We start from the raw sequence: 24,584 nt of genomic DNA on the forward strand, positions 1-24,584 counted from the left end.
TGTACCAGCATTGTTTCAATAACAGCAATTCTAATGCTGACTGTGGGGTAAGTTACATTTAAATAACGAAGCAATTTTTTGGTGAATTTAATCACTTTTTGTCAGTAAACTTCTGTATATTTTGAATGTTGTTCAACTGCCCCTTTAAATGGCAGTCGTTTATGCGGTACCACATAAATATTATAAAATAAATATTTACTTTAAAATTCTGAAAATGAAATGATAATTTAATGAAATGATGGTAAGTATGTTTTTTTTTTACTACTGTTGTGTATTGCACAATGGAAAACAGCTGTGCATTTTCTAAAGAATATGCTAATTAAATGTAATTTGCCTAAAATAAGTCTGTTTTGGTCATTTTTTTTATTTCAGATAACATTAATTACATGTCTAATGATGTTTTTATAAGAAATGAGTTGATATTTTGTGATGATTGTTGCTTTTTCCAAAAGTTTATTCTTGGGGTCAAAATGACCCCAGTTGGTAATCGATGTATGTAAAATATAGGACTAGCTTGAGGGTTAAATGTGTAACAGTAATGGTATAAATGTAAATGTATGTCACAACTTGTCTTTTAGAAGTAAGAGTATATTAATAAAGGGTATATAATATATATATAGCTATTTTAGTTACTTTACACAATTTCCCAAATGTGCAATTAATTGTCCTATACCACCTTACATTCAAATTATCAGGAACTGACCTCCAAGACAAACATTCATTCTGTGATTCATTTTAAAGTGTCACCTCTCAGAAAAAGCAGGTCAGAAAAAAATAATTTCACCATTTAACCTTTGTAGAGGAGAGATCCTTGAATTCCTCCTAGTTTAGAGACACACAGGCCTATAGCCAGGCTTTGCTTCAACCCTCATCGGGGAGAGAGGAGGTACAGTAATATTTAATAGGCTAAAGTCTCCACTGCTATTTCTTTGGAGGATACGGTGCCTCAATTCATATCTGAGTCCTTGGAAGAAAAGTTATTATTGGGGCTTCGTCCCAAATGGCACCCTATTCCATACATGGGCCCTGGGCAAAAGTAGTGCAGTGTGTAGGGAATAGGGTGCCATTTGCAAGATTCTGAGCTGTGACATTCCATTGGTCCAGCTACATTGGATTGGGCCAACTGGTCTGTTGGGATGATGAGCACAAAAATATTCCTTCCACTTAACCATGAAGGAGATGCATAGATAGTGTTGCCAATGTGTGGCATGATGTACTTATGATGTACTATTACACACTTGAAAATGTGGAGGCTCAAAATGCAGCCGTGCACCGTCACTGTACACTGAATTAGGTAATGTACTACAGCCACCAGAGCCGCCAGAAAACTTGTTGCGAGACAGCCTTTACCCCAGTTTTTTTTCAATCTGGTGTTGCGCCGCCACACCACTTTCACCAAACACGTTTACCAGACATATTCATTAGTTTATGTCATAGAAAACATTTTTGCAATGGAAAAGAAAGCAGGCAAGTTATTGGACAAGTTGACATAGCACCTCACCCCAGCTAGATGTTCTTTACCATTCGGCCATCATTTTCCACCAATGCTCCTTTTCGGACACATCACTGCACTCTATACTCCTCTGTAAACTGGTCATCTCTGTATACCCGTCGCAAGACCCACTGGTTGATGCTTATTTATAAAACCATCTTATGCCTCACTCCCTCCTATCTGAGATATCTACTGCAGCCCTCATCCTCCACATACAACACCTGTTCTGCCAGTCACATTCTGTTATAGGTCCCCAAAGCACACACATCCCTGGGTTACTCATCTTTTCAGTTCGATGCAGCTAGCGAATGGAACGCGCTGCAACAAACACTCAAACGTGACAGTTTCATCTCAATCTCTTCATTCAAAGACTCAATCATGAACACTCTTTCTGACAGTTGTTGCTGCTTGGCGTGATGTATTGTTGTCTCTACCTTCTTGCCCTTTGTGCTGTTGTCTGTGACCAATAATGTTCATACCATGTTTTGTGCTGCTACCATGTTGTGTTGCTACCATAATGTGTTGTCATGTGTTGCTGCCTTGCTATGTTGTTGTCTTAGGTCTCTCTTTATGTAGTGTTGTGTTGTCTCTCTTGTCGTGATGTGTGTTTTGCCCTATATTTATATTTTATTTATTTATTTATTTTTAATCCCAGCCCCCGTCCCCGCCTTTTGGTAGGCCGTCATTGTAAATAATAATTTGTTCTCAACTGACTTACCTAGTTAAATTAAGGTTAAATTAAATAAAAAATAAAAAAATACTATTCAACTATTGCTGTATATATTCCGTCCTACGTATTCTACAGATATACTAAATATTTTATCCACATACTGTCCATAATGTCTATATTGTCTGTACATCCCATCATATACAGTACCAGTGAAATGTTTGGACACACCTACTAATTCCAGGGTTTTTCTTTATTTTTACTATTTTGAACATTGTAGAATAATTGTGAAGACATAAAAATGATGAAATAACACATATGGAATCATGTAGTAACCAACAAAGTGTAAAATAAATCTGAATATATTTAATTTATTTGAGACTCTTCAAAGTAGCCAACCATTGCCTTGATGACAGCTTTGCACACTTGGCATTCTCTCAGCTTTATGAGGTAGTCACCTGGAATGCATTTCAATGAACAGGCGTGTCTTGTTAAAAGTACATTTGTGGAATTTCTTTCCTTCTTAATGTGTTTGAGCCAATCAGTTGTGTTGTGACAAGGTAGGTGTGGTATACTGAAGATAGCCCTATTTGGTAAAAGACCAAGTCCATATTATGGCAAGAACAGCTCAAAATAGTAAAGAGAAACGACAGTCCATCATTACTTTAAGACATGAAGGTCAGTCAGTACGGAAAATGTCAAGAACTTTTAAAGTTTCTTCAAATACAGTTGCAAAAACCATCAAGCTCTATGATGAAACTGGCTGTCATGAGGACCGCCACAGGAAAGGAAGACCCAGAGGTACCTCTGCTGCAAAGGATAAATTAATTAGAGTTAACTGCACCTCAGATTGCAGCCCAAATAAATGCTTCACAGAGTTCAAGTAACAGACACATCTCAACATCAGCTGTTCAGAGGAGACTGTCGGAATCAGACCTTCATGGTCGAATTGCTGCTAAAGGACACCAATAAGAAGAAGAGACCTGCTTGGCCAAGAAATACGAGCAATGGATATTAGACCGGTGGTAATCTGTTCTTTGGTCTGATGAGTCCAAATTTGAGTAGGTGAACGGATGATCTCCGCATGTGTGGTTTCCACTGTGATGCATGGAGGAGAAGATGTGATGCTGTGGGGGTGCTTTGCTGGTGACACTGTCAATGATTTATTTAGAATTCAAGGCACCCTTAACCAGCATGGCTACCACAGCAATCTGCAGCAATATGCCATCCCATCTGGTTTGGGCTTAGTGGGACTTTCATTTCGTTTTTAACAGGACAATGACCCAAAACACACTTCCAGGCTGTTTAAGGGCTATTTGACCAAGAAGGAGAGTGATGGGGTGCTGCATCAGATGATCTGACCTCCACAATCACCCGACCTCAACCCAAATGAGATGGTTTGGGAGGAGTTGGACCGCAGAGGGAAGGATGGAAGGAAAAGCAGCCAACAAGTGCTCAGCATATGTGGGAACTCCTTTAAAAGACAGTTGGAAAAGCATTCCTCATTAAGCTGGTTGAGAGAATGCCAAGAGTGTGCAAAGCTGTCATTAGGGCAAAGGGTGGCTACTTTGAAGAATCTAAAATACATTTTGGTTTGTTTAACACTTTTATTGAACTTTTGACTGGTACTGTACTCTGAACCCCGAAATTGCTTGTCCTAATATTTATATATTTCTTAATTCCACTTTTAGATCTGTGTGTATTTTTGTGAATTTTTAGATATTACTGCACTGCTGGAGCTAGGAACACAAGCAGTTCCCTACACCCACAATAGCATCTGCTAAATGTGTGGATGCGACCAATAAAATTGGATTTGATTTGACTTGGTTTCTTTCTTTACTCACACTCCTCTCTGGTCTGTGGAATCAGACTTTGTGGCTGTGTTATCTCATGGAAACTCTCCTTTTCTGCCTGCCTGGTTTCCTGCCTCATAATAGAATAAACATTTATGCACGATAGCGCAGGCGCAGCCGGTTTGGGTTCTGTGTTAGGATCACCACTTTATCTTAAGTAGTAGAGAATGATTTATTTCAGCTTTTATTTCTTTCATCACATTCAGAAGTTTACATACACTCAATTAGTATTTGGTAGTATTGCCTTTAAATTGTTTAACTTGGGTCAAACATTTCGGGTAGCATTCCACAAGCTTCCCACAATAAGTTGGGTGAATTTTGGCCCATTCCTCCTGACAGAGCTGGTGTAACTGAGTCAGGTTTGTAGGCCTCATTCCTCCTGACAGAGCTGGTGTAACTGAGTCAGGTTTGTAGGCCTCTTTGCTCGCACATGCTTTTTCAGTTCTGCCCACAAATTTTCTATAGGATTGAGGTCAGGGCTTTGTGATGGCCACTCAAATACTTTGACTTTGTTGTCCTTAAGCCATTTTACCAGAACTTTGGAAGTATGCTTGGGGTAATTTCCACTTGGAAGACTCATTTGCGACCAAGCTTTAACTTCCTGACTGATGTCTTGATGTTGCTTCAATATATCCACATCATTTCCATCCTCATGCCTTTCAGGTTATGTCGATATAGGACTCGTTTTACTGTGGATATAGATACTTTGTACCTGTTTCCTCCAGCATCTTCACAAGTTCCTTTGCTTTTGTTCTGGGATTGATTTGCAATTCTCGCACCAAAGTACGTTCATCTCTAGGAAACAGAACGCGTCTCCTTCCTGAGAGGTATGATGGCTGCGTGGTCCCATGGTGTTTATACTTGGGTACGGTTGTGTGTACAGATGAACATGGTACCTTCAGGCGTTAGAAAATTGCTCCCAAGGATGAACCAGACTTGTGGAGCTCTACAATTTATTTCTGAGGTCTTGGCTGACTTCTTTTGATTTTCCCATGATGTCAAGCAAAGAGGCACTGAGTTTGAAGGTAGACCTTGAAAAACATCCACAGGTACACCTCCAATTGAATCAAATGATGTCAATTAGCCTATCAGAAGCTTCTAAAGCCATGCCATCATTTTCTGGAATTTTCCAAGCCGTTTAAAGGAACAGTCAACTTAGTGTATGTAAACTTCTGACCCACTGGAATTGTGAAACAGTGAATTATAAGTGAAATAATCTGTCTGTAAACAATTGTTGGAAAAATGACTTGTGTCATGCACAAAGTAGATGGCCTAACCGACTTGCCAAAACTATAGTTTGTTAACAAGAAATTTGTGGAGGTTGAAAAACAAGTTTTATCGACTACAACCTAAGTGTATGTAAACTTCCGACTTCAACTGTATGTCTAGCACCACCATAACTTTCACAAATATAGAGAAAAGTTGGCATCATGACATTGGCCTTTTTGAAATAGCTAGAGCATATTGGCACCTGCTGTTATGAACTGGTAATACAGGTTTGGTTAGAATAGAGTGCAATACAAAAGGGGGACATTATTTTCAATGAAAATGTTGAAAGTAGTTGATTTAATATATACATTTGAAATGCAATCAGTTCCTACAGTGAGCACCAACCTTTGGTGGGCCAGACAGAGACAGGACAACAACACAAGCTTATTTGTTTTATCTTTATTAAACTAGGCAAGTCAGTTAAGAACAAATTATTATTTTCAATGACAACCTAGGAACAGTGGGTTAACTGCCTGTTCAGGGGCAGAATGACAGATTTGTACCTTATCAGCTGGGGGACTTGAACTCGCAACCTTTACAGTTACTAGTCCAACTCTCTAACCACTAGGCTACCCTGCCGCCCCAAAATGATGACTTATGACATAAAGAATTGTGTTCAATGTAACCCTCCCTGCCTTGTTACAAAGTCTACCATGTATAGTGTTACATGGAACCATGCCTTACATAAAGCATACAGAATGAATCATTGCAGAAGAGCACTGTAATCAGATGAACAAATAAAAGGTTTTATGACATCAAATTACAATATTTTTTAATTTAAATATTTATTTTTCAAAGTCTACTGATTAACATTGTGTGTGTGTAGAGCGAAATTAACATTTAAAGACATTGTGAATTTTTTTGTTGTTGCATAACACAGCCCTGCTATAGTCAACTACACAGTACTCGTGCCTTCAGAAAGTATTCACACCCTTGACTTTTTCCACATTTTGTTGTGGGATTTCGTGTCGTTGTCCAATGTAGTTGTTTGTCTCTGGCTCTTTAGATATCAGATTCAGAATGAAAAATAGCAAGGCTTGTTTGTGGTAGTTAGAACGGGTTTGATCCACCTTAGGCCAGGAGTGTTTCCAATTCACATAACCCGACAAGAAAAAACCCAACCCTATAGTCATAGCACAGATGATAAGGGAAGCGATCTATAATAATAATATTTGGTCACAGCCTACGAATAGTACCCAGAGTTTTACCTGACCAGGTCATGAGACCAGGAAAAACTCCATGTCCCAGAATTGTTTTTATTTTTTTTTGCCATTCCATTAAAAAAAAATCTGTGGTATCACCTCTGCCAACCACTAAAAACATGTATGCAACGAACACATCTATATCTGTCTGAGTACGTTTACTCCATATTCTCTATCATTAAGATGCCATTTGTATTTGCTAAGGCAGCAATGGGGTGTCAATATTGGATTACCTTTATAAAACTGTTGATTGTGGATAAACTGTAATGACGTTGGTCATTTATGGTCAATCTAGTGTTTATTGGATGTAAGGTCTTCTTCCCGCATTAGCCTAGCCCATATTTCAGAGGTTTATATTGGTCAGGCAGGCTAAACAGATGAGCATGTAATGAACAAGCTGATCAGATGGATTTCATTAACCAGTAGCCAGTAGCTCAGTTGACATACTGATGTTGAGCAGATATACATGCATTTTAGTATTTGATACCTTTGTTTTTCTTACGTGATAGTTTTTTTTCTTTGATACATTTTCAACTGCATATAGCCCCAAACATTATCAATCAATTATGAATTCATTCCCATCTGTTATAAATCTATTTGAACAAGCCCGTATTGTTCAGGCTTTGCAACAACATGTTTAATGTGGGTGGGCTATAAAGTTAAAACAACAAAAGGAAAGAGGTAGCTTACCTAATGCTCAATTATACAATATCAAATAATCATGTTATTTGGGTTAAATCACAGGATGAATAGAGCGGACTTCTGTTCATCTTCTGCAGCGTGCATGTTATCTATAATAATGGCATAACTTGGCATGTAACTTCCATCAGAATTCGCATTATTAGCGACAGTGCACATCACACACTTAATTCAGAGATTTGTAATTCAGATATTTGTAACAAGCCTTGCTAAACAACATAACACATAGGCCTACGTGACAAAAAGCCAAGGACAAGGTCATAAAATGCTTTTGGAAATCTATGATTGTGATGTGATGATGATGATTTGATACGAATAGATATATGGCTTTTCGACAGTAATAGCACAACATTAACTTGTTTTTACCTTGATCTGCATCCGCAGTCGTCAACATTTTAGCAATTTGAAATAATCCCGATATGGTCAAAAAAGCTAAAATAAAGTCAGACATCGTTGCGGATCTAAAAACTGGCCGCAGCACTTCATTCACCCACGTCCTGGTCCGGTTATAACGTTGAGAAATGTCAACTGTAGAAAGCCACTTCGCTTGTCACGCAAACCTTTGCGTTTTACCTTTACCTCTTCCCAGCTGTATGTGAGCGAGTGGAGGACACTGTGAAAGCGTGCGAGAGATAGAAAAGGTAGGAGGGAAGGAAGGCGGGAGGGAGGTAGAGCTATCCGTACAGGGAGATAATGTTTCTATCACTTTTCAACACTGAGGGTCTACATTACATAGCTTGTCCTCTCATTTGTAAACGTGACGATGTTTCTCGTGAGAGAGAGAGAGAGAGAGAGAGAGAGAGAGACTATAATTTAATTGACAGTAGGGAATTGCATACATGCATATCTCTTCAAATTAATCTACAGTAGTGTATTCTAAGAATTGTCAGTAAGATTACTGACAATTCTTAGAATATTGAGGTACACAAAACTCAGCATTTTTAAAGGGTTAACGTGTTCCAGAAGAGTAATCCATTTAGTCCAGGGTTTCCTAAACTCAGTCGTGTGAAGTACTTAAGTAAAACTACTACTTAAGTCGTTTTTTGGGATATCTGTACTTTACTTTACTATTTATATTTTCAACAACTTTTACTTTTACTTCACTACATTCCTAAAGAAAATAATTTACTTTTTACTCCATACATTTTCCCAGACACCCAAATGTACTTGTTACATTTTGACAGGAAAATGGTGCAATTCACACACTTATCAAGCAAGACAACATCCCTGGTCATCCCAACTGCCTCTGATCTGGCGGACTCACTAAACACATGCTTTGTTTGTAAATTAAATTCGTGTTGTTGTGTACCCCTGGCTATCCGTAAATAAATGAAAAACAAGAAAATTGTGATGTCTGTTTTGCATAATATAAGAGATTTGAAATGATTAATACTTTTACTTTAGATACTTAAGTACATTCTTAGCAATTCCATTTACTTTTGATACTTAAGTATACTTAAAACCAAATACTTTTAGACTTTTACTCAAGTAGATTTTTACTAGGTGACTTTCACTTTTCTATGAAGGTAACCTTACTTTTACTCAAGTAGAATTTTACTAGGTGACTTTCACTTTTCTATTAAGGTAACCTTAGTTTTACTCAAGTATGACTTTTGAGTACTTTTTCCACCACTGTCTAAACTCGGCTTTGCCCCTCCCCCAAAAAAACATGAACAGGGGACGATGAAAACGACCTAGGACCAAGTTTGGGAAACTATGATTTAGTCCAGCAATCTGAGTGACAAAGGGCTTCTTCTCTTCTCTGTGAATATGAAACCCTCTTTAGACCGTTAAAAGTAATAATTTGTCTCCTCTTCTTTCGTCTCCTCTCAGTCAAGTCCCACCATTGTGCCTGCCAAATCTTAAACTGTAGTGATTCAGCCACTGTCTGATCTCTCTGGTTTGGTTTCCCCTGAGGAGATGCAGAACGGATGGTCCCTCCATTCTCTCTATTAGACTGTGGCAGCCCAACTCTCCATGCCCTTTTTCAAATATGGAATATGCGGGCCAGGGGCAGCCTAACAACACAGATAAAATACACCCACCCAATATGGATGTAATAATGTATTGTAATTGCAAAACCATTCACTGTATGTCCATGCAATGTGTGTGTGTATGTCAAATGTCAAATAGGGGGTGCTTATATTTGTCCTGTTTCACTGCATGCACAAGTGGATAACCTGTACGAGTGTGAGGACATGGAAATGTGTTCTTTGCATATCCCACTCCCCTTGAGACACCCTCAGAGTGGGATCATAGCCAGGGATCCCATCTCATCCCATCTTTCAGTTTTCAGAGATTGTCATTCCTCACCCATATGCCCCTGATTGTTTACAGACTTGTGCTGGGCCTGGGGTACGGGTACGGGGGCAGGCTCCTGAATTTCAATCGAGCACCACAAAGGAGGTCAGTGTCCTAGGAGGGAGTTAGCTAGCTGAGTGTTCCAGTCCCCTGGCATAGTGGATGAACAGAAGCAGCTGCTGCCTGCCTTGCTAACTGTCTTATACTACACTGGTGGAGCCAGAGCCACACCAGTGGAGCTTACAGTACAGTCTCAGTCAGAAGACAGACAGGTCCAGAGTGCAAGGGCCTTCTCCACCCCCTCCTGGGCAATCACAGAGATGAAGTACTGAAATTAGAAATGACATCCAACACACAACCAGACGCTCTTGTGGAAGGCTAATGTACCCAGCTTCTCTAGACTTGCAGTTTATCCTCACCCTAAGATGAATTTCCACTCCCTTGTCCTGGCTTGGCTTATGTGATATTTTAGGTTCCTTATGATCATGTTCATCCAAATTAATAGTGTGTGGTACTTCGCTGCCCCCTACAGGGCTTTCTTTTCATGTACACACAAACACAGAGAGAGAGAGAGAGAGAGAGAGAGAGAGAGAGAGAGAGAGAGATTTCACAGTGTGCCATCACAGCAGCAATATTTGTGACCTGTCGCCACAAGAAAAGGGCAACCAGTGAAGAACAAACACCATTGCAAATACAACCCATATTTATGTTTATTTTATTTTCTCTTTTGTACTTTTAACTATTTGCACATCGCTACAACATTGTATATTGACATAATACGACATTTGAAATGTCTTTATTCTTTTTGGAACTTATGTGAGTGTAATGTTTACTGTTCATTTTTATTGTTTATTTCACTTTTGTTTAATATCTATTTCACTTGCTTTGGCAATGGTAACATGTTGCCCATGCCAATAAAGCCCTTGAATTGAATTGAGAGAGAGAGTGAAAGAGAGCGAGAGAGAGAAGATGAAAAGGAGAGGACAAAACGCAATAAGAGAGACCAATTCCCGCATCATTGTCTAGAAGGCTAGCTGACAACCAGTCAATAGTGCTCAGTAAGGAGGTCATGTAGCCCATAAAGATGTGTTGTCCTCCATGTTTCTGAAGAAGAGGGCCCTGGAGACCTGTCCCAGCACAAAGCAGAGGCAGCAGCAGAGAGCTCCCCTCTTCTTACAAATGAGCCACAGAAGAGTCCATTAAAACCATGGAGGTCAGCACTTGTCAGATCCCAACATACAGTACAAGCTATCCAAGACCTTCAAAATATAGCCGACATTGAAACAAAATACAGTTATCTGTGTGAGTAGACGGCAATGGAGTGGGGGAGATAGAGGAGAGTGGATGCGCTCTAAAAAAAGTACAAGATTTACTTTCAATTGTATTGTGAAGATGTATAGATAAAGGATCAATACATATGTATGGTGAGTTTAGATATTGTTACAATGTGAGATGCTTGGGCTTGTTTGAAGAAGAGGCCGTTTTGTTTGTAGTGAAAAAAAACAAAAGCAGCAAGGTTACCTCTGGGACAGCTCCTTTGTATACTACAACAAACAACCTATTCCCTATGCAGTGCACTACTTTTGACCAGGGCCCATATGGCTCTGGTCAAAAGTAGTGCGCTATTTACAAGGAATTAAGGTGGCATTTGGGATGGAACCAACTTCTTGCTCAACCTCTCCTTCTTCAGAATTGACTACTTCCTACATGAGACTTTTTAAATGTAGTTGTCAGACAGATATCCCTCCTAAAGCAAAACCAAACGTCCAAAATGTGCCGTTTATAATATGTAGAAGTGAAAGAAATATGCAAAGGCTTATTATGACGCTTTGAAGGGTTTGTGTTCGACCTCCCTTTATTACTGGTGACTTAACGGAAGACTGGTTATTTGCTATGACACTGTTAAGCCAAGGATCAACTCCTGCTGTCTGCAGCATTAAAGGGGATGATTTGTTTGAGGCGGTCTACCATTGGGATGCATGCAGTGGTGTAGCGCAAGGCCATGAGGCAGAGAGAAATCTTTGCAGTTTTATAGCTAATCTCATGCCGTTCTGCACATTTTGACATGGCGCTGTGAGGTCGCCGAGGCAAAGAGCTCCTTTGTAAATATTTAATATTTTGTGTTCATTTTTTGTTTAAATCATTTTATTCGTATTTTGCTTCTGAATAGCTAAATCAGTATAGATTAAGTCTGGGTTACATCTATACGTTTCCTGCCCGTGAATTTGAAAATCAGCTCTTTCAACATAGCTACTGTCTGATGTCAATTTTCTCCTGTGGTACTGTATGTCAGTGGTAATCTTAAAGATGGATAAGGGCTAGGGAAATGTGGTGAAGATTGGAGTTGAGATATTATTCAATATAGTAACGCTGTCTTGCTCTTCATGGTGCTGAAACTCCTCTCTCTAAATTGATAATGCAGCTAGCTCCCTGTAGGCTCAGTGTTGATTCCTTCTATTCATTAACTAATTAGGACTGGCAGAGGAAATGTCCACTGTGAATGAAGATGGGAAATAGGTAACACTCAACTCCTATAAACTGACAGGTTAAATAGGCACCATCAGGAGACTTCCACCAGCTTTCAATGGAATACCATGGTACACTAATAAGTAGGAATATTAAGCATTGTAAACTTGCAAGAAAGGTGGATCACGTTATTGACTCCATTCTCTATCCGCTCGCGCACGTTAGTCTACGTTATGTGAGCTAACTTCTAGCTAGCCAGTCGCCCCGTTGCGATGGACCGTTTTCTGATCAAGAGAAGAGTGCGGGTAGAAAATGAAAATACAGACCCTGTCTCCGAGGGGCCCAAAGAAGAAGAGGGAGATAAGAAAGATGAGTCGGAGAGAGAAACGCGCGAGCACCAGAGCAGTTCGTCGCTGCTAGCCACCTCTCTGATTTAAACCAGTCACCTGTTGAAGAACCAAGGCGCCCTCTTCTTCGGCGTTATCCAGCCACACAAGTTGGACAGCAGGATCGCTACTTCAATCGTAGATGGTACGAGGATTACACATGGCTGGAATATTCTATTTCAAAGGACCGTGCTTTCTGCTTTGCATGCCCCCACTTTCAACGTCCAGGAAACCATGGTGGAGAGAAGGCGGTATTTACCCACGATGGCTACCAGAAGAACTGGACGAAGGGGACAAGTTCGTTCCTGACACACGATGCTAGTGTGGAGCATAAATATGCAATGACAGCGTGGAATGAGTGGACTATTCAGAAAGAGTCTGGCTCAATAATATGCAATGCTCTAAGTGATGGACATTCGAAACTAGCCCGAGAGAACAGAGAGTATATTACATGGCTGTCAACCAGGGAAACTTCCTTGAACTTTTACAGGTCATAGGCAAATTCGACAAAAACAGTTTCACAGAAAATCTCAGATAGCATTTCTAGTACTAAGTACACGCATCATGATATACAGAATGAAATACTGGGTTAAACCCTCGACTGCCTTGTCCATACACGCAGACAGAACCAAGGCCCTGAATGTCCAGAAGATTACGACTCGTTTGCACTGAACCACAACAACAGTCCTTCTATAAAACAACACTTGGTGAGTAACTGAAAGTCATTTTATTTATTTATTGACAGAGTGCGCCTGTCCGGTGGTGCGAACATGATTCAATCGCGCTGATCTGGATGGAACAAGAAGACTCCAGTCGGCCAATAAGGATTGTTGCAATAGAAATATAATCACTAAGATTGTGATGACAGCCAGTTGACAGGCATAGGGTAAATGCACTTTTGGCTGCACTGGGTATTATTCACTTAATTTCTGATGTGATAGACATTTAATCCGTAACATTTTAACCAATGCACAGCAGGACGCATATATCGTCGGCCAACAAGTAATTTTTTTGTTTGCAATAGAAATACAATCACTAAGATTGTGATGATAGCCAATTCGTTGTACAAGTGTGTGCACAGTTAACAGGCATAGGCTAAATGCATTGCACTTCTCGTTGTGGCTGCACTTAGGATATTATTCATTTAATTTCAGACGTTGTGATAGCCATTTCATTATTATTAAACATTATTACCGACATGTTGACTCGTGGTCTGTCAACCAATTAGATACAAGCAACGGTGTTCTTCCCGCCTCAATGACCTTCCGTCACCACGTACCTCTGCCCAATCGAAAGTAGGAACAGACATTATAGGCTGTAATGGAAAATAACACATGACAGTCATTAAAGGAAGTAGATCTACATAGTGCTTCTTCTTCACCCATATTGTTTACAGTATCGATAATAAAGCTAGAAAATGACATGTAGTAGGCTAGGCTGGAATTAATGAAGTCAACCTCACCAGTGAGTTTATCTTTGAGGTCAATGATTAAATAACTTCGGATATTTACAGAGGGGTGAAGAGCACTTGTGAATGTTTCCATTTTAACTCTCAAACTGGTGAAAGAGACTGGGATATATTCAATTGAAATTGGAAATACTTGCTTTATCTGGTAATTACCTAATTATTTAATTGTTTCTCCACTTTGAATTGTCATAGTTGAATGTATTGAACTTTGGAATGCAGGCAGTGGTTTCGTGCGTGCCTAAATGTAATTTAGCCAACTTGTCAAAACATTTGAGGTGGGTATATAGCCTGTGTCGATAATATACATACTGTAGGACTAGCTTTGTTTGAGAACTATTTGTAAATTGCCATTTTCCTTTTTTCAACTTCAGTAATGGACCCATTTGACGCCAACTCTCCGCGCAAGGTTCTGGAGCACATCTCTACTCTGCTGGGATGCAGCCAGACATCGAATGAAGTAGCCACATATCTGGACAATCACGACGAACTAAAGCATCTACGTGAACAGTTTCTATTACCCAAAGTTGCAGAACAGAATTTGTTCTTAACTGACTTGCCTAGTTAAATAAAGGTAAAAAATAAATAAAAAAGTGGACAGTATGTACAGTATGGCCCAGCGTCGTCCGGGTTTGGCCGGGGTAGGTCGTCATTGTAAATAATAATTTGTTCGATATCACGCTGAAATCAATAGAACAGGGGGCAAACGTTTGGGAGTAGCGCTGTTTAAACTAACACGACTCAAAGGCCACACGGAAACTTAACCTATACATGGTTGGTTACACAAGAACGTGTACAAGGCTTATACCTATGTTTTGCAATGGCGGATGTTGATTTTAGAAGGCTGCCACCATGGAAAAGGGAACAAACAATTCAAATACGTCAGCTTGCGCGCTAATAGCGTTTCAATCGGTGACGTCACTCGCTCTGAGACTTGGAGTAGTTGTTCCCCTTGATCTGCAAGGGCTGAGGCATTTGTGGAGCGATGGGTAACGATGCTTCGAGGGTGGCTGTTGTCGATGTGTTCCTGGTTCAAGCCCAGGTAGGAGCGAGGAGAGGGACAGAAGCTATACTGTTACACTGGCAATACTAATGTGCCAATAAGAACATCCAATAGTCAAAGGTATATGAAATACAAATGGTATAGAGAGAAATAGTCCTATAATTCCTATAATAACTACAACCTAAAATGTCTTACCTGGGAATACCAGCTTTCATATGTTCTCATGTTCTGAGCAAGGAATTTAAACGGTAGCTTTTTTTACATGGCACATATTGCACTTTTACTTTCTTCTCCAGCACTTTGTTTATGCATTATTTAAACCATATTGAACATGTTTCATTATTTATTTGAGGCTAAATTGATTTTATTGATGTATTATTATATTAAGTTAAAATAAGTGTTCATTCAGTATAGTTGTAATTGTCCTTATTACAAATAAATGTAAAAAAAAACGTCCGATTAATCGTTTTCGGCTTTTTTTGGTCCTCCAATAATCGGTATCGGCGTTGAAAAATCATAATCGGTCTACCTCTAGTCAGTACGAGTAGTTATTTAGTGTAAGGGGACAATTACTTTTTCACACAGGGGAATTGGGTGTTGCATAACTTTGTTAATTAAAGAAAATGTGTATATTTGTATTTATTTGTAAACTCATGTTCATCTTATGTTAGTTTTTAGTTGAAGTTGAAGATCTGATAACATTCAGTATAAAAAATAGCAAAAATAGAGAATCTAAAAGGGGGGCAAATCATTTTTCATGGCACTATGTGTAGATAGTACATTATAGGTTTTCAATATATCACAAACTGTTTCTGCATATTGGTTATTGATTTGGACACTTTAAAACTGTCTTGACATTGGGCTATTTATCAATGTCTTGTCATCAAGAAGCAGCGACAGCGTCATTTTCAACGTACGTTTTCGGTATATACACACCATTCAAAAGTTTGGGGTCATCAGCAATGTCCTTGTTTTTGAAAGAAAAAATCTACCATTTCCAGCTACAATAGTCATTTACAACTTTAACAATGTCTACACTGTATTCTTGATCATTTTGATGTTATTTTAATGGACAAAAAAATGTGCTTTTCTTTAAAAAAAAACACGAAATGTCTAAGTGACCCCAAACTTTTGAACAGTATTGTAAATGGAAATTTCTAAATTAATTTCCAATGCTATTGTACTTAATCAGGTAAAAACTGCTGAATGAGTCCGAAAATGTGCTGGGATTTATTTATTTTGATGATAAGGTATACCAGAAATCACCAAAATGTTTTTGCCCTGCCTATACATGTAGGTCTACAAGATCCTACACACAGTGAGGAAACGGCCTGCCTGGTCAGGTATAATGTGGTCGGAAAATATTGCAGCCGGAAGAGAGATGCCTACAAAATTTGGGTTTAGCTGAATAAAGGAGATGACGAAGCACTTTCATTTAGCTAAGTGTTTGAAAGTTGAATCATTTTAATGACATATTCTTCAACTGTGTAACAAAGCCTCTTTCTGGGGCCAAGAACTATGCCGTGATTTGAACAATGCAGGGAAGCTTCTTAGTGAAAATGTGTGGATCGATTGTGCTAATGCACTGTTAATGTTACCCTAGCTGACCTTACGCTTGTGGATGGCACCAAGGAATGCATTTACTTTGTGGGGAACTCACTTGGCCTCCAGCCCAAAATGGCCAAGAAGTACATCGACGAGGAGTTGGATAAATGGGATAAAATGTAAGTTGTTCCCCCCTTTATGACACTGAATCAGCTCAGCTAAAAGTTTTAGTCGACTATTTCAAGTACTGTAATGGTCATTCGAGGATGACAAGCCCCCCCCCCCCCCCCCCCCCCCCCCCGAACCTCTTTCTCTTTTAATGTAATTCTCCTAGCTTTTATCTGTGAAATGTGTATCCTATCCTTGTAGCTGTGAGCATTGTTGTGATGTTCCTCTTTGTTCTGTTTTGCAGGGGGGTTCATGGCCATGTGCAAGGCTCTCGACCTTGGGCCTGGGCAGAGAACAATATAGAGGAACTCATGGCTAATGTGGTTGGTAAGTTCAGACAATAACACATCCAATGCATTATCAAATACAATGCATTACCATTCAACATTCTATGTTCGTTGTATGATCATAACAGTTAACATGAGCTAGGGCTGAGATGGGGCTATTTAACGATGCAGGTCGGCACCTTTACAGGCTTTTTGCACTGATGTGCGACCAAAGGGATCCAAGACGCGGTCATCATGGTTCCCTTTTTCACACAGCACCGTTAAAAGCCTGTAATCTCCAGCTCTCATAACATTGATGGTTAAATTGTCAGGTAATTCTGATAGCTAACTATCGTTCTGTCTGGCTGTTGATGATTCATGACAGAGACCTCCGATCTGTGACTGGTTTTAAAGGGTAATTGCACCCTGGCAGTGTGCCATATTTTGCAGTGAGCAAAAGTACAGCCAAACCAAACAACCGAAGGCCGTTATGCTCCTCGGATGTCTTTTTTGTGTGGAAAATGTAGGTTTTATAATTGCTTAAATGCTATTAGGTAAAAATGTGTTTCTGAAGTTATGTCAGAGCAATGGGAATTGAATCACACCTGTGTGTTTGCTTACGAACAGGGGCTAAAGCTGAGGAGGTTGCCTTGATGAACGGGTTAACGGTTAATCTGCACATTCTGCTGGTAAGATAATGTCAAACTTTTATACAAATCTCCAACGTAAACACGCATTATATACCGAGACTTTACATAAACAACATGTTATATATTTGCTTTGCAGCTGTCTTTTTACAAACCTACAGCAAAACGTCACAAAATCCTTCTTGAGGACAAGGCTTTCCCCTCAGACCATGTGAGTAATTCCAACGACACATAACTTGTTTTCAACCGACAGGATGTCGGTGTAATGACTGCAGGTCATTTTGTGTTCAAAAGTCATTTGCGTTCTTCAACTGCGTTTCAACCATAATTAATGTTTTTGCCCTAAAAAGACATCTCTGACAGTTGTATAATACGTGAGTGTGCAGGGCCTACTCTTCATCATTTATCCTGTTGTAATAGAATAGTCCATTGTTGTTATTCCCACCACATTGTATCTGTTGTCTCTGTGTTGGTGGGGGTAAATTGCCCCACTTTTTATTTTATGTTTTTATTTTTTTTAAACCATGTTCATGTGTGATTTCTTCAGTATGCTGTGGAATCTCAGATCCAGTTGAAAGGATATGACCCTAAGCAGAGCATGCTGCTGATGAAGCCCAGACCGGTAAAAGTAGTCTTCATTTTTTTTCTTCTCTATAATCCCTTTTGGGGCAATAGGACTTAAATAATAACTTTTTTTTATTTGCATCTTTCAAGGTACCTAAGGACATTGAAGTAGAAAGAGTCAAATTGAGTGAGAGCAGGGTTCCACAACGCCCCCCTCACCCCCCGCTGTATATACAAATGTATGTGGACACCCCTTCAAATGAGTGGATTTGGCTATTTCAGCCCCACCTGTTGCTGACATGTATAAAATTGAGCACACTGCCATGCAATCTCCATAGACAAACATTGGCAGTAGAATGGCCTTACTGAAGTGCTCAATGACTATCATCGTGGCACCGTCATATTTTCTTTACCTCTTTTTCTCACCAATTTTGCGATATCCAATTGGTAGTTAGTCTTCTCCCATTGCTGCAACTCCCGTATGGAGTCGGGAGAGGCGAAGGTCGAGAGCCATGCCTCCTCTGAAACACAACCCCGCCAAGGCGTACTGCTTCTTAAGACTGCTCTCTTAGCATGGAAGCCAGCCGCACCATTGTGTCGGAGGAAATACCATACACCTGGCGACCGTGTCAGCGTGCATGCGCCCGTCCCGACACAGGAGTCTCCTTTTAACCATTGGACAACCCAGTCAGCCAAACCCTCCCCTAACCCGGACAAAGCTGGGCCAATTGTGCGCCGTCTCATGGGTCTCCCTGTCGCGACACTGCCTTGTATCGAACCCGCATCTGTAGTGATGTCGCTAGCACTGCGATGCAGTGCCTTAGACCGCTGCGCCATTCGGGAGGCCTAGTTTGTTAAATTTCTGCCCTGCTAGAGCTGCCCCATTCAATTGTAAGGGCTGTTATTGTGAAGTAGAAACGTCTACGAGCAACAACGGCTCAGCCGCAAAGTGGTAGGCCACACAAGCTCACAGAACGGGACCGACGAGTGCTGAAGTGTGTAAAAAATCGTCTGTCCTTGGTTGCAACACTCACTACCAAGTTCCAAACTGCCTCGTCAGCACAATAACTGTTTGTCAGGAGCTTCATGAAATGGGTTTCCATGGCCAAGTAGCAGCACACAAGCCTAAGGTCACCATGCGCAATGCCAAGCGTCGGGCTGGAGTGAAATAAAGCTCGCTGCCGTTGGACTGCGTGAGAACGCGTTCTCTGGAGTGATGAATTACGCTTCACCACCTGGCAGTCCGACGGACTAATCTGGGTTTGGCAGATGCCAGGAGGACACTACCCGCCCCAATTCTTTTAATGTTTTTGTCAAATATGATCTATTTTTGGGCTTCTTGCGGTCAATTTGTAGTCTACAAATTATTTGTAATTATTTTCCGCTCAAGAAAAAAATTGGCCCGCTGCTGAATCTCTTTTATGGTCCCATGCCTTCTTAGAGGGTACTCCAACATGATCTGGATGGTGTTTTATGAAGGTTCAATTTAGATGGTCAAGAGAGTAACACTGCTCTCTGGCGTCAACTGTGATACTGTCACTACATTGCGACAGAGAAGTGAAGTCTTTGTTTATAATCAGTGGTTAAATTGGTCTGGAGTCTCTCCCACATACCTCCCTTCTAGATTCTATTTCTAAACCCTCATATCAAAGGAGGCATAAGCTTTGTCTATACGTTATTAAACTCGCACAATCTGGATTTCCTGAACTCTTTGAAGAACCAATGGGAAGAGGCTTTAGGTGAACAACTTTTAGACAAAACTTGGCAGAGTATGCCTCAAGAGAATACATTTTTTATCTATATGTCTAAGACCTGCTGTAATTCAATTTAAAACAGTTCATCGGCTGCATTGGTCAAAGGCAAAATCATCCAAGATTAGACCAGAAATAGATCCCACTTGTGACCGATGTAAGCAGGCTCATTTCTGGATATCAATTTGAGAGACATTTTCTAAGATACTGGAGAGACCTATAGAACCTGTCTTTTTTTGCATTATTCAGAGTGGCACCACAGGAGGCCCCACAGGAGGCCCATCGAAACAGTTCTATGGAGTGGCACCACAGGAGGCCCCTCGAAACAGTTCTATGGAGTGGTACCACAGGAGGCCCCTCTAAACAGTTATATTACTTTTCTTCTAGCTAGACGTCATCTACTATTTAAGTGGAAGGATGGGTTTCCTTCTACTTTTAAACATTGGATAAAGGAAGTCATGCCACATCTCAAGCTAGAGAAAATATGCTACTCCGTTAGGTGATCTGGAATTACATTTTCGAAAATCTGGCAACCTTTCCTATCTTTTGCAGAAGACATGGACCAGCTAATTTCACCCAGTTAACTCCATAAACCAACCCAAATTAGAATTTGTATAATTATTTAATACTTTTTTCTTAGCTCTTTTGTATTTTTTTTTTAACGATTTGATTATATCACTCATTGTATATCATGTCTGGTTTTGGGGTGGGGCTCTGTTAGAGCATGTGGTGGGTTTGATTTGGTGTGTGTTCTGCCCTCTACTTGTTCTGTCTGTTATCTGTAGAATCATAAAAAATGCCAAATGAAAAATTGGGTCAAAAGGAGAAACGGACGGAGCCGAACTCCAGCAATTTTAAGGTTTTGAAGAAAAAAATAGGAGAAACCAAGGATAGGGTTAGGATTGAACGTGTCGTTGAGGTTAGGGTTATGCAAAGTTGGGCTTAGGGTTGTGGTTGAGGCTAGGGTTGAACTGGGATGTGGACATGAAGCTAGGGTTATTGTTAGGGTTGAACCGGGATGTGGACATGAAGCTAGGGTTAGTGTTCAACCAGAATGTGGACATGAAGCTAGGGTTAGGGTTGAACCAGGATGTGGACATGAAGCTAGGGTTAGGGTTGAACCAGGATGTGGACATGAAGCTAGGGTTAGTTTTGAACTAGGATGTGAACATGAAGCTAGGGTTAGTGTTGAACCAGGATGTGGACATGAAGCTAGGATTAGGGTTGAACCAGGATGTGGACATGAAGCTAGGTTTAGGGTTGAACCAAGATGTGGATATGAAGCTGTGGTTGTGGTTGTGGTTAGGGTTGAACCAGGATGTGAACATGAAGCTAGGATTAGGTTTTAGAGGGGCTCCTCTGAATTCCTAATTCAACCTCTATTTATAGTGGATAATGGCCATTGTATCCATTGTGTATAGTCATGCTTCTATTCTATAATGTTGTTATTAACATTGGCTTTTAAGGTAAAGAATCATGTTATTTAAAACCAAAAAGCATTTTGTCTGATAACAGCTGCTCCAACAGCGTCCTCTGTTGTCAGGGATGTGTAACAATTTGACATGATTGGCTCGCAGGATTTGTCTGCATTCACCTCATGCAAGTGTTGACAAGAAAATATAAATGATGACACTCAGGAGATGTCAAACCAACTCTCTCTCTCTCGCACACACACACACACACACACACACGCACACACAGGGGGAAGCCTTCCCTCTCTGTCACATTTAGCAGGGCAATCAAAACAGCCAGACTTAGAGTCCTAATGATCCACACAATAATACCCCCACTAGGAGTACATTAATCATTTATGAAGTTTATCTTAAAAAGACACGCACACGCAAACAAACAGACACGCCGATGAACTGCCTCTGATGCGTCCTGACTGCACAGCTCCGGCCTGCTGCCCTTAGCATCTGGCATGACAGTGCGTTTTTGCTCTTCCCACAGGGCTGCTACGTTGGATTCGACTGTGCACACGCAGTGGGCAATGCAGAGCTGAAGCTGCATGACTGGGGAGTGGACTTTGCCTGCTGGTGCTCCTACAAGGTCAGCATTGGGATTTGTGTGGAGAAGTCAAGGGCAAAATGAACTGCTGGCAGTGGCTTCACTCTGTTTCCTGTCCAACACCTGCTGACACAGGAAGACCACACAATATGTGGGGTAGAAATGGACTTGTTCTAGCTTAATATTGCCAACAAGGAGTGTCTTGCAGTTGTTATCGATGCCCATTTCAAATATTGTAGATTATCCTTGGTCTTGAATACTGTAGATAAGAGTTCATTTTTGTATTCACGTGTAGTATGTGAATTCTGGAGCTGGTGGACTGGCTGGAGCTTTTATCCATGAGAAGAATGCACGTACGTACTGTCAAGCCTGCGTGAGTATGACGGTGCAGTACAGCTCAGATTTGTGTTCATATTACGTGTGGACTCTTGTTATGTTTTAACTACTTGTTACTTTCTCTCTCAGGCTCACGGGATGGTGGGGACATGACTTGAAAACAAGGTTCCGCGTGGATAATGGTATCAACATATTTGTGATTATGTTCTCATTTTGTTCCCTAGACTGGGACACATTGCAGAATGCTGCTTCAAGTTGGTGCTGCCGGGTCTCTAAGCAGAGACCATGTAGCTTGATTTACACTGACATCTCCTGGTCATATTAGGGTATTACAGAAAATGGGTTCTACCGTGTTCATTTCACCCTTTCAGTCGAGCCACATGAATTCATCACGAACATCCTACGTTTTTGTCTTACCATAGAAATGGATCTACCTGGTATAAGTGGCTTTCGGCTATCAAACCAACCCATCCTGCTGGTGTGTCCACTGCAAGCTAGTTTAGAGGTGACTGGACCCAATTTGGGTTTTTCATATCGATTTCATACAGCAAATATTTGAACAAGTTCGTATTCATCTCTCAAATCATGGAATTTCACAAGTGACCTGTAAAAGGTTGTAACTGTTGTTATAACCAGGGTTGGGGTCAATTCCATTTCTATTCCAGTCAATCCAGGAAGTACACTGAAATGTAAATTATCTTCAATGCTTTTCAATTAGGAGAATTTGGAATTGGAATTTTGTTTACTTTCTGATAGTAAATGGGATTGACTCTAGCCCTGGCAATAACTGTTAAGTTGTCAATCTTTGCCATTACGTCCAGGTCTTTGCTATGACCAGTATGGCAGCTCTGAGGAAGAAGTCCTTCTGACGGGTTACTTGGAGTGTCTGATCCAGCACTACTACAACAAGGACGAGGCCCAACCTCACAAGCCCCACGTCCATATCATCACTCCCTCCCACCCTGAGGAACGAGGATGCCAACTCTCCCTCTCTTTCTCGGTCCCCATCGCAGCCGTGTTCCAGGAGCTGGAGAAGAGGGGTGTCGCTGTGAGTGGCTTCATGTATATACAATAGTAGCACAGTATTGGTGAGTTTCCCCAGATCCATATTAAGCCTAGCCTAGACTAAAAAAGCGCTGTCTAAAATAAATACAAATTCACTAAAAAATGTAATAATTAATTGACCATGCTTTTTAGTCCAGATGTGGGCTTACATTTAATTTGGGTATGAAACACAAGCCCTTATCATGTATGCTGAACAAAATATAAACGCAACATATGAAGTCTTGGTTTCATGAGCTGAAATTTAAAAAAATCCAGACGCATAAAAAGCGTATTTCTCTCAAATCTTGTGCACAAATGTATTTACGTCCTTGTTATAGTGAGCATTTCTCCTTTGCCAAGATAAGCCCTCCACCTGACAGGTGAGGCATGTCAAGAAGCTGATTAAACAACCGCAGACCACGTGTAACCACCCCAGCCCAGGACCTCCATATCCTTCTTCTTTACCTGCAGGATCGTGAGGAGGGAGAGGGAGGGTGCTGAGGAGTATTTATGTCGGTCATAAGCCCTTTTGTGGGGGAAAAAAAACGAATTCTGATTGGTTGGGCCAGGCTCCCCAGGGGCTGTGCCCCTGTCCAGTCACGTGAAATCCATAGATTAGGGTATAATTTAATTGATTTCAAATGACTGATTTCCTTCTATGAACTGTAACTCGGTAAAATCTTTGAAATTGTTGCATGTTGCGTTTTATATATTTGGACAGTATATGTGTTTATGCATGAGTGTACATGCATAGATTTGAATCTATGTTTTGTAATTGACTGTTGCTGTTTTGATCTGTTCTCTCCATGCCATCTCAGTGTGACATGAGGGAACCCAACGTTCTGCGCATTCCGGTGCCGCTCTACAACTCCTTTAGTGACGTTCACCGCTTCATCACTGTTCTAGGATCAGCTCTGGCTGCCAGCAAAGAACTACAACAATGATAGAAAGTCTTTTTTATTGTTACCCCACCTTTCGGAGTATTTTTGACCGTGTCAATAAAAACGAGTTGTTTTTCTACTGCAATGTGCTGGAGTCATTGACAGGTCTTCTGAAGTACTGTCCCAAAGAATTGCAATAGGTTTTGCTTAGGCTACCCAGTAAAACTAAATTGGTTGGAATTGTATCCCGACTCGAAATTCTTTGAGACAGGTTTGTATAGTAACAATGTGAAATAAAAGCAAATAGTCAGTTATTGTGACTCTCAATTCAAGATGAGCTTCTGCATTTTTCAATTTTTGGAAAGGGAGTCCATGCTAAAACCAAGGTCTCTTTCCCAGATGAGCTCTGTATAGCTCACATCCACTACAAGAACATGGTAATTGCCTATGGAGCAGCAAGAGGAAATGCCCCTCCCTACCTTCAGGCTCGTTCTGGGTAAGTTGCAGGGGTTTGATGGCACAAGCGGGGAGCCCAGCCAACAGCGAGCCTGGATTTGGACCTGCGTGTAGGG

General features: G+C 40.6%; 1 pseudogene across 1 annotated transcript; it reads left to right on the top strand.

The window, feature by feature from the left end:
- Nucleotides 1-13,646: 13,646 nt before the first annotated feature.
- On the top strand, nt 13,647-24,157 carry LOC110527540 (kynureninase-like; annotated as a pseudogene). Its single transcript, XR_016497519.1, has 13 exons — nt 13,647-13,948; nt 14,175-14,374; nt 16,407-16,527; nt 16,761-16,843; nt 17,410-17,471; nt 17,569-17,640; nt 17,977-18,051; nt 21,695-21,793; nt 22,047-22,124; nt 22,217-22,269; nt 22,510-22,592; nt 22,909-23,135; nt 23,950-24,157. The product of XR_016497519.1 is annotated as a kynureninase-like (transcript).
- The last annotated feature ends 427 nt before the right edge of the window (nt 24,158-24,584 follow it).

Source organism: Oncorhynchus mykiss, chromosome 7, assembly GCF_057628025.1.
Source record: "Oncorhynchus mykiss isolate SJ-2025 chromosome 7, ASM5762802v1, whole genome shotgun sequence".
Lineage (NCBI taxonomy): Eukaryota > Metazoa > Chordata > Actinopteri > Salmoniformes > Salmonidae > Oncorhynchus > Oncorhynchus mykiss.